The sequence below is a fragment of the Herpailurus yagouaroundi genome, unplaced genomic scaffold (assembly GCF_014898765.1).
Source record: "Herpailurus yagouaroundi ecotype Mexico unplaced genomic scaffold, PumYag 194, whole genome shotgun sequence".
NCBI lineage: Eukaryota > Metazoa > Chordata > Mammalia > Carnivora > Felidae > Herpailurus > Herpailurus yagouaroundi.
The window spans coordinates 2,054,862-2,070,874 of NW_024412425.1; the positions used below are offsets into that span (position 1 = coordinate 2,054,862).

General features: G+C 48.3%; 1 protein-coding gene and 1 long non-coding RNA gene across 5 annotated transcripts in view; one reads left to right on the forward strand and one right to left on the reverse strand.

Annotated features, from left to right (window-relative positions):
• The window catches only part of SIPA1L3 (signal induced proliferation associated 1 like 3), a 238,986-nt gene that overhangs the window by 156,652 nt on the left and 66,321 nt on the right, over nucleotides 1-16,013 (reverse strand). The window lies entirely within an intron of this gene.
• LOC121011520 (uncharacterized) lies at nucleotides 4,835-10,594 on the forward strand. Its single transcript, XR_005781638.1, has 3 exons — nucleotides 4,835-5,127; nucleotides 6,551-6,730; nucleotides 8,925-10,594. It is a non-coding gene; the product is annotated as an uncharacterized LOC121011520 (long non-coding RNA).

Consider the following 16,013-nt stretch of genomic DNA (forward strand, 5'->3'; position numbering starts at 1 on the left):
CTTCCTTCCTTCCTTCCTTCCTTCCTTCCTTCCTTCCTTCCTTCCTTCCTTCCTTCCTCCCTCCCTCCCTCCCTTCCTTCCTCTTTCTTTCTTTCAACATTTATTTATTTTTGAGACAGAGCATGAGTAGGGGAGGGGCAGAGAGAAGGGGGAGACACAGAATCTGAGGCAGGCTCCAGGCTCCAAGCTATCAGCACAGAGCCTGATGTGGGGCTCAAACTCACAAACCGTGAGATCATGACCTGAGCCAAAGTCGGATGCTTAACTGACTGAGCCACCCAGATGCCCCTCCCCTGTGTCATTCTTACAAGCAGCAGATCTGGTAGCAATGAATCCTTCAAACAGCTGACCAAACACTGCTTTATTCATTCTACAGAGAAAGGGAAGCAGGTCAAAGTGCCTGTCATGGTCAGGTAGAAGGGACTTTTCACGCAGCACCCATGTTAGCCTCTCCTAGTCTGAGGTCCAAGTGAAGGTTCACCAACACCATGGACTCTCCACCTGTGGCTGGAACACCCTCCCAAGGGATCTCTAACATTGACCAATGTATGAAGTTTGTCCGGACCACAATTAAGGATACTGCAACATCTTCCAGACAGAACGCTGGGCTAAGAAGGCCATGTGACGTGGAAGAGAAAAGGAGTGTGATACCATCACTCAAATACAACACAGATACATACACTCGTCATTGTAATTTCCATAAATGGGATATCATATTTACTTCTCTGAATCTTGCTTTCCCTTAAATATTCTCACAAAAATGCCTCCAAATCAACTAATAGTGGGTCTTACCCACTGTTTGGTTTTTTTTTTTTTTTTTTTTTTGGCAGCTAATATTCCACAGTATGGATGTGCCATATTTTACTCAATCATTCCCTGAAAAATGGGCATTTATTTTATTTCTGGGGGTTGGTTGGTTTGCCCCTGAAAACCATACTGTAATAAACATCCTTTGGCACTGGGGCCATTTTTTTCTATAGGGTAGATTCTCAGGAGCAGGACTGCTATACTGAAGACTACTTATGGGTATTATATAGTTATATTATGGAAGGGGTTCCAAGATCAGGATGTAGAGCTGTATATGTAGCATCTGCTTGGTTTTGTATGGAGTCTCTGGAAGAACACACCTGAAATGGGTGTCCTCGCGGGAGGGGAACTAGGTTACAGTGGATGGGCAGGGGGAGACTTACTTTCTGGGTGCCATCTGAATGTTTTATCACGTGTATATTCTGCTCATTCGAAAAAAAAAATTATTTTTCAGGCTGCCTTCTAAAGAGGTTGCAATGATTCACACGTCCTCTAGCAACCTGGGAGAGTCCTTAGCTGAGCTCACTAATGCCCTATATTTTTCTCCTTCAAGGCTGTCCCTCCTGCCCCCTTCTTGTTTTGACCTAGTATGAGTTGAAACGTGTCAGATGTTACCTTCTTGTGATCCATAATTCCTCCTATTCTACAGCCCTTGGGCAGGTAGGAAGCAGACTCCCAGAGATGCTAATTTTGACACGTCAGTCTGGCCAGCCCTTCCCCACAGCACAAAAAAGAAGCCCAAGCCATGGTGGCAGCCAGATCTTCAGGGACCTGAGGGCACGGATGGCAGAGAGAGACAAGGGCAGGGGGCTCTCTCTCCTCCGATGCTTGCAGGTCACACTGTTTTAAACTCACGCTGGCTGAGCTCCCTCTCCAGCCGAGTGGCCTAGAGTCTCCCAAATGCCCAAAGTCTCTCAGAAAAGGGAAGAGAGGCCTGCAGCGGCTGCTGCCCGAGGGACCCAACACTCTCAAGAACAAGGCCAGACACAAGAAACAGGAGGGAACGGGGACAGAAGACACAAAAGAATCAAGCTCATACAAACAGGAGGCCTTCTCATTCATTTCCTGCAGGCCAGGCATCCTCTACAGCTGGCCCCAAACCAAAGGCCTCGCCAGCCAATGCTTTAAGCCCCACTGTGACTCACGAGACAGGAAAACAAAGCTGACCTCTCACAGAGAGCAAGGGCCCCTCGTATGGCAGCAACTCCAATATAAACACCTGCTACTGCATTGCTGGCCGAAGTTCTGGACTAACCTGCAGAGGGGAGGGGAACAGATGAGAAAGCAGCTCTGGGGAAGGGGGGGGTGGTTAGGGAGAGCATGGGAGAACATCTCAACACAGGCAGCAAGTCCATTTGATTCAGGTCCTCTGCTACCGTTCTGCAGCCTACGCTCCGGTCTGAGCTGGGACTGGTGTAGGGGAAGCCCCAGCCTTTGCTCGAGCAGTCCCCTCTGTCTGGATGACCTTGCCCTTGATCCTTTGAGACCCCGCTCGGCAAGGATGTGTACATGTGGGTGTTGGCTGGAGCGGCCTCTGTAAGTGAGGAAAATGGGAGACAACCTGAATGTCTGTTAGCAGGGATGAGCCAACAAATTTTGATGCGGACACGCAACAGAATCCTTTATGTCTTCCCTTCCCTCATCCTCCATGGCCTCCATGGCAAGTTCACTGAATGGTTCTATTGCCACTGTTTCCAAAAATATATCCTAAATCCATTTCTTTTCTCCTCTTTTCTTTATCATTTTTTCAAGTTTATTTATTCATTTTGAGAGAGACAGAGGCAGCGGGGGCGGGGTGGGGGGCGCAGGGAGAGAGGAAGAGAGAATCCCCAGCAGGCTCCGCACGGTCAGCTTGAAGCCTGATATAGGGCTCGAACTCCCCAAATGTGAGATCATGACCTAAACTGAAACCAAGAGTCGGATGCTTAACCGACTCAGCCACCCAGGCGCCCCCTCCTCTTTTCTAAGCCAAGCTACCACCCTCATCTTTCCCCTGGAAACTCCATCAGATCCCTGCTGGTGGCCTGGAGTCCCCTCTTGCCTTCTTAGATTCTATTCTCCACACACAGCCAGAGTGATCAAATCAAACAGGAATCACATCAGATTGCTTTCTTGCTTAAAAAATCCCTCGAACTTCATCTCCTTCCATTTCACCCATTGCTCAATGCTCCCACCACACTGGCCTTCTTTCCCTTACAAGCTTATTCCTACCCCAGGGCCTTTGCACATTTTGCTCTAGCTATTCTCAAGGCTGGTTTCTTCCTGCCAGTAAGGCCTCCCTGTGACTGTATACAGTGAGAAGGCATGAAATCTAACTACATGCAATGATATGGACTTCTCACAGACATAATGTTGACTAGAAAGGCCAGACACAAAGGAGCATTTACATAAAGTTCAAAGTCAGGTGTGAGACATCAAGAGAGTGGTTTTGCCTAGACGAGAGGAGTAACTGGGATAGAATAGGAAAGGGACTTCTGGGGGCTAGAAATACTGTTCTTAGAGCAGGTTACATGAGTGTGTTCAGTTTGTGAAAGTTCATCTAGCTACACACTTTCAGCATGTGCCCTTGCTTATACATCTACACACACACAGAGCTTAATAAAATGTTTAAAGAATTAAAAACATTTTGGCTGCCCATAGTATTCCTTATGATTTGGGAATTTCCCACCTATGGGTCTTGGTGGGAGGCCGGGCCTACCTCCCATTATCAGATATTACAAAGGCCAGGAACTGGCTCTCACAGCCTCCCCTGCAGCCAGACCATGAGTTCTACCCAGCAGATACACCCTCCCTCCATGGCTTAAATGGAGCTTGGAGAACTAGGATGTATTTAGCTTGGCGTTTGGAGCCCAGAGCTGCAGCCTGGCACGAGAGGAGCTCATTGAGGCTTGATGAACGGAAACAGGACCACCCCCACACCCATTTCCTCCCCCAGCACAATAATTCAAGATTGGACCATTCTGTACTTGGGAGCTCATTCATGCTTTCAAGAAATGTTTACTGAGTGCCCATTTGGTGCCAGGCACTGCTCTAGGCACTAGGAATCCAGGTGAACAGAACACTGGAGTTAATGATCCTAGTGGGGAAGATGAACAATAGAATAAGTAAGAGATAGGTTAGTTAAGTGGTACAGAGAAAAATAGAAAAGAGAGATGAGAACCTCCCTGAGGAGGTAACATATGAACAAAGACTTATAGGATGTTAGGGAGGATGCGGGTATGAGAGAAGAGCTTTCCTGGTAGCAGGAAGAGCCAGTAAAAGGGCCCTGAGGTAGGCACATACCTGGGTGTCTGTGGAGCACAAAGGAGGCCCATGTGCCTGGAACAGGGCAAGTGAGGAGAACAGAAGGAGGAGATGGACCCACAGGTAATGGGGCAGATTGTGTGGGGCCTCATTGGGCACGGTGAGGACTTTGTCTCTTACTCTGGGCAAGATGGAGCCATGGGAGGGTTATCAGCAGACGAGGGTCAGATCTGATTGGGTGATGACAGAGTTCCTCTGGCCGCTTATCCAACTCTCTCCGCTGCCCAAGATGGAAACCAATCCCAACGAGAAAGAGAAGTTTGGTCATTTGTGTGGCAAATGTCTGTCTGAAATAAGCAAAAGCTCTCCACCCACTTCCTGCAACCCATCAAGGCCTCGTGCTGGCCAGCAGGGCTCTGCAACACAATTAACAATCCATACCCCATTATAGGAAACCAGACCCTTCCCTTCTGGTCACTGGGAGAATTCCCAAAAGCAGATGAAGAAGCAGTAAGGCCACGTGGCCAGGAGAGCACCAGCTCCGTAGTCAGCCACAGCCACAATCAAGTCCCAGCACTGCCTCTTCGCACCTGTGTGACCCATGACTCCTCACTAGACCTTTCTGAGTCCCAGGCTTCCTTATCAGTACAGAGGGGAGGGGAGAGGAGGAGTAATTTCTACCCTCGACAGGACTGTTGGGAAGATTAAATGAGCTAACAGGTATCAAGTGACTGGCAAAGTGCCTGGCACAGAGGGAGGCCTAAAAGATGTTAGCAAAGCTGTCATAGTAACTGGAATACTGAAGAAATAATAAGCGACATTCTCAGCTTCTCAAGTCTGAGGGTGTCCCTTGGGCAAACTGGACTCTGATGATATTAAGCAGAGGGCTGAAGGGAAGGGTCCTCCTGAGGAGGGAGGCCTTCCAAATGGAAGTTTCTTTCTCCCTCTACCTATTCTCCATGAGGTAACTGCCCAGAACATCATCATCCAAGCTATCCACGCACGCTTCTCTGTGCTTCACAAGCAGAGGCCCCAGTGGAAGAGACCCTGGCCTGTATCCACCTCTCTCAAGGAAATGTGAGTCAATGGAGAAGCATAAATGGCAGTCCAGGGCAAATTTCTTGCCTCTTCTCCAGTCAGAATAGCAGTGGGTATTCGGTTTGTTCCATGAAAAGACGGCAAGGCCTCTGGTGGGGGGCTTCAGGTCCACATCCGTAACATGGGGAAAACAGTCACTATTCAGGCTTGCTCACATTCATTCCGCACACACTTAAAAAATACTAGGAGCCAGGCCCTGCTCTAGATGCTGAGACATAGCAATAAAACAAGGAGCTTACATGTTAAGAATGGCGCAAAAAGCAAACATGACATCAGATGGTAAGTGCTGTAAAGAAAAATAAAACAGGAGATGCAAATGACAGGAGGGTCACTTTAGGCCATTTTAGGGTGCTCGGGAAGGCCTGAGGCAGTATCCCAGCCATTCAAGCAGAGACCTGAATCAAGTAATGAAATAAGCACATGCATACGTATATTACAATTTTGGATACATCTGTCTGTATATAAAATATATACACACACAGAGCCAGGAACACAGCACCCGCTGTGGAAACCTGAAGGATCTAGTCTGAGAGTTAAGAGTGCTTGAGAGGCTCCTGCGTGGCTCAGTCGGTTAAGCGTGCGACTTAGACTCAGGTCATGATCTCACAGTTCACGAGTTCGAGTCCCACGTTGAGCTCTATGCTGAGAGCTCGAGCTTGGAGCCTGCTTCAGATTCTGTGTCTCCCTCTCTCTGTCCCTCCCCTGCTCACGCTCTGTCTCTCTCTCTCTCTGTCAAAAATAAATAAACATTAAACATTTTTTTTTTAAAAGTGCTCGAGGGCTGACCAGGACTGGCACCTTCATAAAACCTATGCTCTTCCCTCAGATTCTGATGTAAGAATCACTATTAGAAGACATTCCTTTTTCTTTCCTTTTTCATACTTGATGGTGTACCACAGACAGGGAAGGTACTCTCTCTCAGGACTGTGGTTCCCCCTTGGTTGCCTCTGCATTCCACTGTACAGACAACTGAATTCACCCAGTCCCCTACGGATGGACATGGAGGGACAGCTCCCATCTTTGCTGACAATCGGTGCTGTAATGAGCTGCCTTGGACACAGATCACTTCCCACACTTGGAAATACCTATAGGCACAAGTCCTAGAAATGGAACTGCTGGGACAGAGGAAAGGCACGCGTGGGGGTCACAATGACAGATCCTGCCAAAGTCCCCTCCAAAGTGATGGTCCCATCCTCTCTCTGCCCAACACTAGACAAGCCTTACGCACAAATACCTTTTTACGTCAAATAACCTTTCTGCGTCTAACAGGCACTTCCTACTTCTACAGATGCTGCCAGGGGCCGTGTGGCAAACACGTCACCTCCCGGCAAGTATTCTCACGCCAGTACTCAAAGCCCTCCTACCTCTCTCCCCCTCTTCCTGCTTTTCCTCCCCACGCCAGGAAGGAAAAAGGACTGTGCAGCACATATACTTAAAATAAAAGAAGAAGAAGAAGAAGGAAAAAGGACTAAAGCCCAACAACTTATGTAAACTATGTTTACTACGCACCTCAGCCGTGAAGTCGGGATGAGGGCAACGTGGCCTCAGAGGGCTGCCATTAGGATTCAAGGAGATGACACAGGTAAGGGACTTAGAATAATGGCTGGCACTCACTACTTGATAAGTAACTACTGCCATTATTATATTTGTTAAGTGGGAGCAATCATTTAAAAGCTTTGTATGTAGGGGCACCTGAGTGGTTCAGTCGCTCGAACATTCGACTCTTGATTTTGGCTCAGGTCACGATCTCATGATTTCGTGGGTTCAGGCCCTGCATTGGGCTCTGCACTGGCAGTGGAGCCTGCTTGGGATTTTCTGTCTCCCTCTCTCTCTGCCCCTCCCCCACTTACATGCAAACACTCACCCTGTCTCTCTCTCTCAAACTTAAAAAAAAAAGCTTTGTACGTAAAAGTGCTTAGCAGTATACCTTTTACGAAGTAGCCACTGCTAGCCATCACTACTGCTTTTATTACGTTACTATTATAATTTTGTTCATTTCCTCAGCAAGATATGTATCTGGTGGAAGGTGTTACACCTTTATTTAACAAAACAGGTGTAGTCCCTGCCTTCACAGAGCTGCTATCATTGAGAGGATGACAGGCCCGAATACATTAGCTGAGCAGCTCAGGGACGAAGGGTGGAGCACAGCCTGGGCAGGCCCCTGGGAGTCAGGTTTAAGGAGAGATCTGAAAGAAGAGTCTGCATGGGCAGGCCAGAACTGGAAGGGGCGGGGGAAGACCGGGAGAAGAGGAAGCATCCCAGGGGCAGGGAACAAATGCCATGCATTGAAGGAACTGAAAGCAGGCCAGGTGGCTGGCTGGCAGATGCAGAGGGACCCGCAGGACGAGGCTAGGGGCAGGAGGCAGGCAGGGGTCATGGCATGCTGGGCTGGCCTTTCTACAGGGTACTGCTTTGGAAACATGGACACTGCATGGGACACCCCTCATCCTCTAGTGGCCCAGGAGTGAAATGAAGTTTTAGTATTCGTATAGTAAAAAGGTACAGCTTAATCACTGTCCTCAGGGTCTTGCTTAATAACTCCCAGCCCAGAGGACCTGGGAAGGGGACACAGTAGGTACCCACAAGAGGACAGAGTGAACAATGACCCCTCCCTGCCTACAGCTGATTGGCCCAAGGAGAGTGCCTGACCTCAGCGGGGCCTGTCTTGAGAAGCCCTTCCTGGTCCTGATTAATGAGTCGAAAGGGAGATATTTTCTCTTCGTTGGGTTGTTTTGGGCTTGGGCTGAGAGAATACAGGGTTATTCTCTGCAGGAGCCTGTACTGCAAGGTGTATAACTTGGTCTGTGGATAACCAGGTTTCCCAGCCATTAGAAGGAAAGGCAGACAGAGAGAGAGACAGACAGACAGACACACTAATATAAGAGAATGAATACAGCAGACACAGGCAGAGGGAAGCCATGGGGAAAGAATCCTGATAGTGACATTCGTGTTCTGGTTCCAATCCACAGGCTGGCCACTTCCCAGCACCCATTCTGTTCTTCCTCTAGGAGTTTCTGGGTGGGAGCAACCAGTCCGTTGGTGATTCCACCCTGCCCAGTGATTGGTTTAGGGAAGGTCACGGGACCTGTGGTAGTCCAATCAGAGAGGAGCTCTGATGTCTTGCACTGTGACTGGAGGCAGATACCTCCCCTCTCTCTCCAGCCAGGAATAGTCTTAAACCTGGACCAGTGGGACAGCTACTCTGCAACCTCCAGGGCAGCCAAGTTTGAGGATGACCCAATTATCAGAGGGAAGAATGGAAGGACAGAAAGAAAGTGGGTCACTGTGATGGCCCCTGAGCTCCCGGCCCAACTAGCCCAGAAAGTGACCCCACCTCTGGACTTTCCAGTTGCCCGAGCCAATCCTTTCCCTTGGGTTTATGGTGTTTCTGTTACTTGCAACCAAGTAACTGGCTAGTACACAGTCCCTCCTGAGGCTTCGCTTTCATTTTTCTGGACCATCCAGCACGCTCTGGTTAAATCCTCCTTTTTTTGCCTGAGCCGCAAAGATGACAGGCCTTAAGGTGCTCTAAGAGCAGTAACAGCAATTTGGCCAATGACTTGCCCCTGCCACAGTTTCCCCAGCTGTTAAATGGGGATAGTAATGATAAACATTTCATTGGGTTGTTAAGAGGATTAGAAATGATTTAAAGAATACCTCATGCATTGTAAATTCTCCACACATTAGCAATTATTATTCTAAAGCACTGAAGGGTAACTGAAAGGTCTCAATTAGCTACACCCCTCCCCCATCTTGTTTGCTGTTTCTTTGTTCAGGTCAGCAAGCTCTTTCTTCATAAACAGTCCCCAAAGAACAGCCAGCCCAGTTTCTGTCAGGAGGGTCGCAAATCTAGCCTCAGTGGGGGATCGGAATGAAAAGAGATTGGACTCAACTTCTCCGGTAGCTGGGTGGCGGAGGAAGCCCTCATGAGCTCATTTCTCCATCAAATACAAGCTGGGGTCTAAAGTTTCAAAACACAGGCTGGGGCATGCTGGCACAGTCCCACGAGAGGACAAAGAAAAGAGAAAAGAGGCTGGATGGAAGAGAAGCCACCACACGGCAGGTTCCACAACTAACTGTCGGGAGGAGGCTCCCAGGCTGGCTTCCAGCCACATCCGCTCTCTGCACAGCTCTGAGACTGCAGGAAGAAGGGACCCCCACCATGTCTGTATTTACAGCTGGGAACTGGCATGGGCACGGGAAACTCGGAAATAAACTCTGTCAGGAAGCGAGAACTGGAAGATGCTTCCATAGCAACGCCCATCTGGAGCTCCCTGCCCGCAGCTGGAAACATTCAGAAGCGAAGCTTATCTAGAGATGTCCACCAAATTCATTTTTTCCATTTGCACCTGGAATATGTTACTTAAACTTCACTTCTCTGGGGAGCCTCTGGGAAGCCCCTATTCTTTGGCTCAAAAAAATCCTATCCTGAACATTTAGGACACAGGACTCATCAGGGTGGCTGTGTGTTTCTCCCTCTCTCTGTGGAGAGGTGGGCTGTGTCTGCCTTGTTCACTGGTACCTGGCCCAGAACAGGTCTTTAATCCATGCTTCCTGATTAAAGAAGTCAACTGGTTTGTTCTCGATTTGGTTATTCATAACTTTAGCTACCATGTAAGCACCTGTATGCACATGGCAATGAACTGAGATGCACGACACCCCATGAGGGACTTACTACTGTTACGCCCACTTTGAAAATGAGGCTCCTTCTCAAGGTCAAAGCCACAAAAGAACTGGAGTTCTTTCATCTCAAGAGAAGGATAGGAGAGAGTGTGACTATCTATCTAAAGTAGGGCTGGACAGGTAGAGGGACATATAATGAATCGGCTCTGACACTAAGAACTTTTTGAGTAGAAATGTTATAGAGCTGGAGTGTATCCCTCATCAAGGAACTCTGGAACACATGCTTCTTGGGACACAAACATTAAACAGCCTGCTACATCCCGGGAGAATTCTACCCAACCTTCCCAGAAACCACAGCTCATATGATTCCTTACCTTTAACATATTTTTTTCTGCTTATGAAAGCAATATATGCTTATATATGCATATGAAAAAAACTTGGAAAATAAAGAAAGTGCAAAGAAGAATATAAAGTTACCCATCATCTTCCCACCAAGGGATAACCACTGTAAAGATGTTGGTTTATTTCCTTCCAGTCTTTTTTTTCTAGTGTGAACAGTGTGTGTATAGGAGAGATATGGAAAGACAGATTTTTCCCCCCCTTAAAGTCTCCTACCTGTGCTTTTCTGTGAGACTTTTAAACATCAAGTGAAAAATAATATTTTCAAATGGCAAAATTAAGCCTATTTCCTCAAACTACAGACGTGGGGAGGAAGGAGCCTTCCCTGTTCCTCTCCTCCAATTTCTGCTTCCACCTGACCCCTACTACAGACCAGCAGTTCTCAATCCTAACTGTGCCTGACCATAACAGTAACTGCCACAGTCAGCATTAACTGAGCAACTACTACAGAAGGGGCCATTTAAAACATTTTACAGATATTCTCTAATTTAATCCTTACAATCCTATGAGGCAGATATCATCATCATTTTACAGATGAGGAAACTGAGGCAAAAAAGGTTAAGTGACTTTCCCAAGGTCATCTGGCTGTTAAATGGTGGTGTTGGAACTTGAACCCAGGCCATGAGGCTCAAGGCGTCCCCTTTTCCCTGGTCCACACTGCTCAAGACCTCGGCAACAGTGACACCAACCCTGAGCTTCAGGGCAAGGTTCCCAATGTTCCTACTGCCAAGCGTGTCATCATGATTATTCATACTTCTCTCCAGACTCATTCTGTTTCCTAAAGGAAATGAGAAATTGCCGAAATTCAGCACAAGTGAGAGAGCCGGAAGCTACAGCTGACCACATCCACATGTGGGTCTCCTGCGGGGCTGCCTAAGAGACATTCTTAAATGATGACCCTTCTCAAGGGTCCAGGGTCAGCCCCTGGGCTGTTGACCCTCCACTGACTGAGACTCCACCCAGCACCAGATGGGATGTGAAGGCCCCTCCCTAACTCCCAGTGCCGCAGAGGGATGGGAACAAGCCTCGCTGGAAAACTCCCAGCCCACCACCTATTTAAGAGTGAATCTGGAGAAGGGGCTGGGAGCAAAGCCTGTGTGGCAGGGACAGGCAAGGCCTTCTCTTGTGTGTTCAGAGGACTAGCGGGGCTGGACTCAGTGTCTGGTCACTGTGGAGCATCAGCCAGTTATGTTTTTGCCACCAGCACACAGATCCCTGAATGAGAGCAGCTCATGACTCCCTCCACCGAATGGCAAAACCACACCCACGTCTGAAGGGGGTTTTCCCGGGGGTTAATCACCAGGGAGTTTGTCTCCCCTCCAAGGAGGGAAGAGAAAACCCTCATTTCAGAAAAAGGTCACTGAATGCCTGGTTCACAGGAGAAATTGCTATGTTGGGCTTGAAAGCGACTACGCTTTCAGCTGCTGAGCCCAAAGGCTCTCTCCACAAAGGGGCTCCAGGCAGAGGATGAGGGGAAGATATCGAGGGCTAAGACTGTCGTTTATCCAATGGGCCCTCGAACTGCCTGTGTGCAGTAGGAGCTGTTCACCACTATTCAATTTTAGGTTGTGTGTGTGTGTGTGTGTGTGTGTGTGTGTGTGTGTGTATGCTGGGGGTTGAGTGGGGCTGGGTTTGTTCTGTTAACATTCTAAAAAGCATGCAAAGGTACAATGAACTCCCATGTAGTCTAATCCAGATTCAATAATTACCAAGATTCTGCCACACGAGATCCATTTATTCCTTATCTATTATTCCTCCCGTTCCTTCTTGCCGAAGTAAAGTAAATCCCAGACATCACGTCATTTTACCTTACATGTTTCAGTTTGCAGCTCTGAAAACTTTGGACGTTTTATTATGTGTCCATAACATCAGGCTGGTTTCATTACAGATTAAGAGAACAATGAATTTTTTTCTGAGAAACAAGACCCTAAAAGAGAAGTACTGACAAAGGTGTAGGGAAATGGGTCATCTCATCTACTACCGATGGAGTAATGGCTTTCTGGAGGGCCCCCTGGTAATACAAATCCAAAAAGGTCTAACAACCTGTAGGTATCTTCCAACTCAGCTTTTCCATTCGTGCACTCATCAAAAAAATATTTACTGACCTCTACCATGTGCCTGGCAGTGTCCTAAGCATTTTTCTCCCCGGTTCTGATATGAAAATGGAGGCACAGAGAAGTACGGTTGTTTACTCAGGCTTACACAGCTCTGATATGCGAGAGCTAATATTCAAATCCAAGCCATCTAAGTTTCAGTGTGTAATACGAGATCCTGGCGAAGTAGCAATTTAGGCTTTCCACTTAGGAAAGCCATTGCTCTGGGTTCCATGGAGTACTCCCTATCCATACTGGCAGATGCTTATTAAGTGGAATCTGCCTCAGACCCTGTGCACAAGGTAGGAATGATAACATTAGTCTCATTTTTCAGATTAGGAAACTAAAGTACGGAAGCTTGAAGGCACCTAGCACAGATACTAGTGGACGTATGTGGCATGCCCAGCAGCTCTGCCTCCTCAGTCAGGAGGTGCCCCTCCACCATGCTGCCATGCCGCTCCACCGTCCTGGCAAGGCTGTGGCTGTGTTCATCCTTCATCCCACTCTCAGACACCACCTTCGGGGATGGGCACATGACCGACGGCTACAGACTGAATATCTGTGTCCCCCACCAAACCTGTATGCTGGAACCTCATCTCCAGTGTGATGGTGGGACTTTTGGGAAGTGATCTGGCCAATTCCGTTTCTAAAGGAGGTCCCAGAGAGCTCCCTTGCCCCTTCTGCCATGAGTGAGGACACAGCAAAGAGATGGTCATCTATGAAGCAGGAAGCTGGCCCTGACCAGACAACAAATCTGTCGACACCTTGATCCTAGATGCCCCAAGGTTCCAGGATGGTGAGAGAGAAATCTCTGTGTTTATAAGCTCCCCAATCTATGGAATTTTTGTTATAGCAGCCCAAATGGACGCACACACCCAACTAGAGTCTTCCCTGGGGCTTGTATAAAGATGCTGAAGACAAGAAATCCCCTTTCCACCGGCTTCATAGATCAGGAGGATTTGCACCTTGACCCAGCCTGTTTGCACAGTAAAGTCAAGTGGAGCAAGGGATAGGAGCAGAGCCCCAATGACATGTCTGAGCCCCCTACTTGGGCTAGGTCTGAAGCTCCTCTCCTCTCGACTTCCCAGTGACACAAGACAAATTCATCTGACAATGCAAAGAGCCTTGATTAATCTACCCAGCATGCACTGTCCCAATGCCCACTTCGGTTCCTTCTGGAGCCCACCCTCCTCATGCCATTTCCCTTGCACTTGGCAGGAGTCCTACTTATCTTTCAAAGGCCAGAGCAATCCCTGAGCATGATTTTCTACACACTCTTTTCTCTCCTCTCCAGCTCACTCCCCCTGACCTTGCAGCGCAGAATCTCTGTCCTCTGTGTTCCCACGGCACTTGGTGCTCACCACTCACCACTCATCACCTTGCATTATGGCCATCTGGGTGTCCCCTGCCACGAAGACAGTACTAGATGGGGGTTAAGACCACAGGCTCTGCAGGAGGAAAGATGTGGGTTCAAATCCCTGCTCTGCCATTACAAACTCTATAAAGACCCAGGCAAGCCATCTTTTCATCTATAGGATGATCTATAGGATCATCTCTCTGATCCTTGATTTTGTTCATCTATGGAGGGGAGCTAGTAATAGTATTCATCTGTAGCAGACACTTAGCTGTGTAGCTTATGGTCACTCCCGACCCTTGTCCCTTGCTGCCCCCCACTACGGAGACATCCACTTTCCCAGCCTCCCTTGTAACCAGAGGCAATCACTGGCTCCTTTATGGCTGGCCATTCAGAGATAAAGAGAAGTCTACCGGGGGTAGGAGTGTTTATGAGAGCATGTTCCCTTTGGAAAAGAAAGACACAGGAAGAAAAAGCCTCTTCCCCTGCCACTATTCCCTGCTTGGGACGCTGTGTGTAAGGATGCGATCATCAGACAAGGGCAGTTATCCTATGACCACACAACGACCAACACCGGGATGAAATGGATGTACACAGGGGCTATGAAATAGAGAGAAAGCAGCCAGTTCTCGAAGGTGTCACTGAGCCTCTACAACAGCCACGGAGCTTGTCTCCTCCATCCTTTGCAGCGAGAGAATTCACTGTCTCCATCACTCATGCAAGAATCACCAGGCATCTCGCTACCTGAGGCCCAACGTGTCCCAACCAGCAGTTCGTCTCATAGAGTAAGGGTTCGATGCCATCGTGCACGCAAACTGCTTAGCGTGTTGCTGGCACTCACTCAGTGTTGGTTAAAGACTGTTACCATTATCACAGTTAGCTGCTCAAGGCCATTCCACAGTGTCTACACTCCACTGCAGACAGAGAAGATGCCAGCATCGAATACTCGGCACGTTTTATCCCCTGCCTGGCGCCTGATGGAGGGAACCACAGCCATCTGAGGTGACTGCAGTCGCACGAAAGAGAAGAGGCAAGGGGCAGCGGGGGCCTGATGGCTCAGCAACCTTGCGAGGGAGCTGCTTTTTCAACTGTCATGTGTCCCAACTGCCAGGATCTATATACACTGGCACCGTTTTTGCCATGTCTATCCCCAGACCACCTGTACTATCACTTACTCTGCATTTTTCCTTAACTGTATTCACTTTTATTTTGGCTTACATACCGATGTTAGCCTCACCCAAAGCAGAAATAGCCATGGAACACTGGGTCTGATATGCTATTGAAATTCTTTTCCTGTTACGCATTAAAATAAAAGTACAGCTATTAAAATGTTTAAAGTGTTTATTCATACATCACCTCAAATTATCTAGTGTTATGATCTGACCTTGGGAAACCTGTGCCCATGGCACTAAGACATCATTCCCAGTCAGCACGCTCTCTCCCTTGCACCTTGCACCATTCGAGAAACACAAAAGCTCAAACGCCTGCTCTAAATAACCCTTCCAGAGGCTGAGATCTCTCCCAAACTCCCTCATTAGGGCGCCATTCCCCTGGGACACATCCATGGTTTATACCTTCTACTTACATTGTCTTCTAGGATGGGTTAAAGATAACAGCAATAAAGCCAACATGCATGAAGGACATTCTCTGTGCCACGTGCTGCTTTAAGGACTTTATACAGATTGACTCACGATCTTCAAATGGTACCATGTGAAGCAGGTGGTATTACTCCCACTTCACAGATGAGGAAACTGAGGCTCAGAAGGGATTAAGTCACTTGCTCAAGGTCCCACAGCCAGGGCTGAATCCAGGTGACTGACTCTGGGGCTGCCCTTCTGACCTCTTCGCTACTCTGCTGTCCCTACAACAGCCAGCACTGACCAAGATCTACGCTGATGGACCATTGATATTGAGCGAGCCTGAGGACCTCGCCTAAAGTCAAGTAGCTGGGAAGCTGGGAACACCTGAGACCCAGGTCTGTCAAATCTCGTGCTCACTCTCACCGTGTACAACCGACCATGGAGCCAGCATACAGCAGAACCTGAATGGAACCCTCCTTTACTCCTGGAGGTCACAGCACTCCTCCACTCCCTGGCTTCCTCACTGTCCCCACTGAGCTCACGTCACTCAGCCCCGAGAGGCCAACTCTCCTCTGAAAGGAGGACAAGAGTCTCTGACACAACCAAACAGAACCTCACGTCACCATCCCTCATGCCCAAAGGAGAGCAGGCTGACCAAACTGTAGTTTTCTAAAACCAACCCATTCATAACATAACTCAGTGGAAGGTTTCTCCTCACCTAGTTGCTAGGCCTCACGCTCACATTCTTAATTGATCGCCATCATGACAGCCCGTGCTTACGGGGCTTACCATGAGTGTAAGGCCATGTGCTAACGT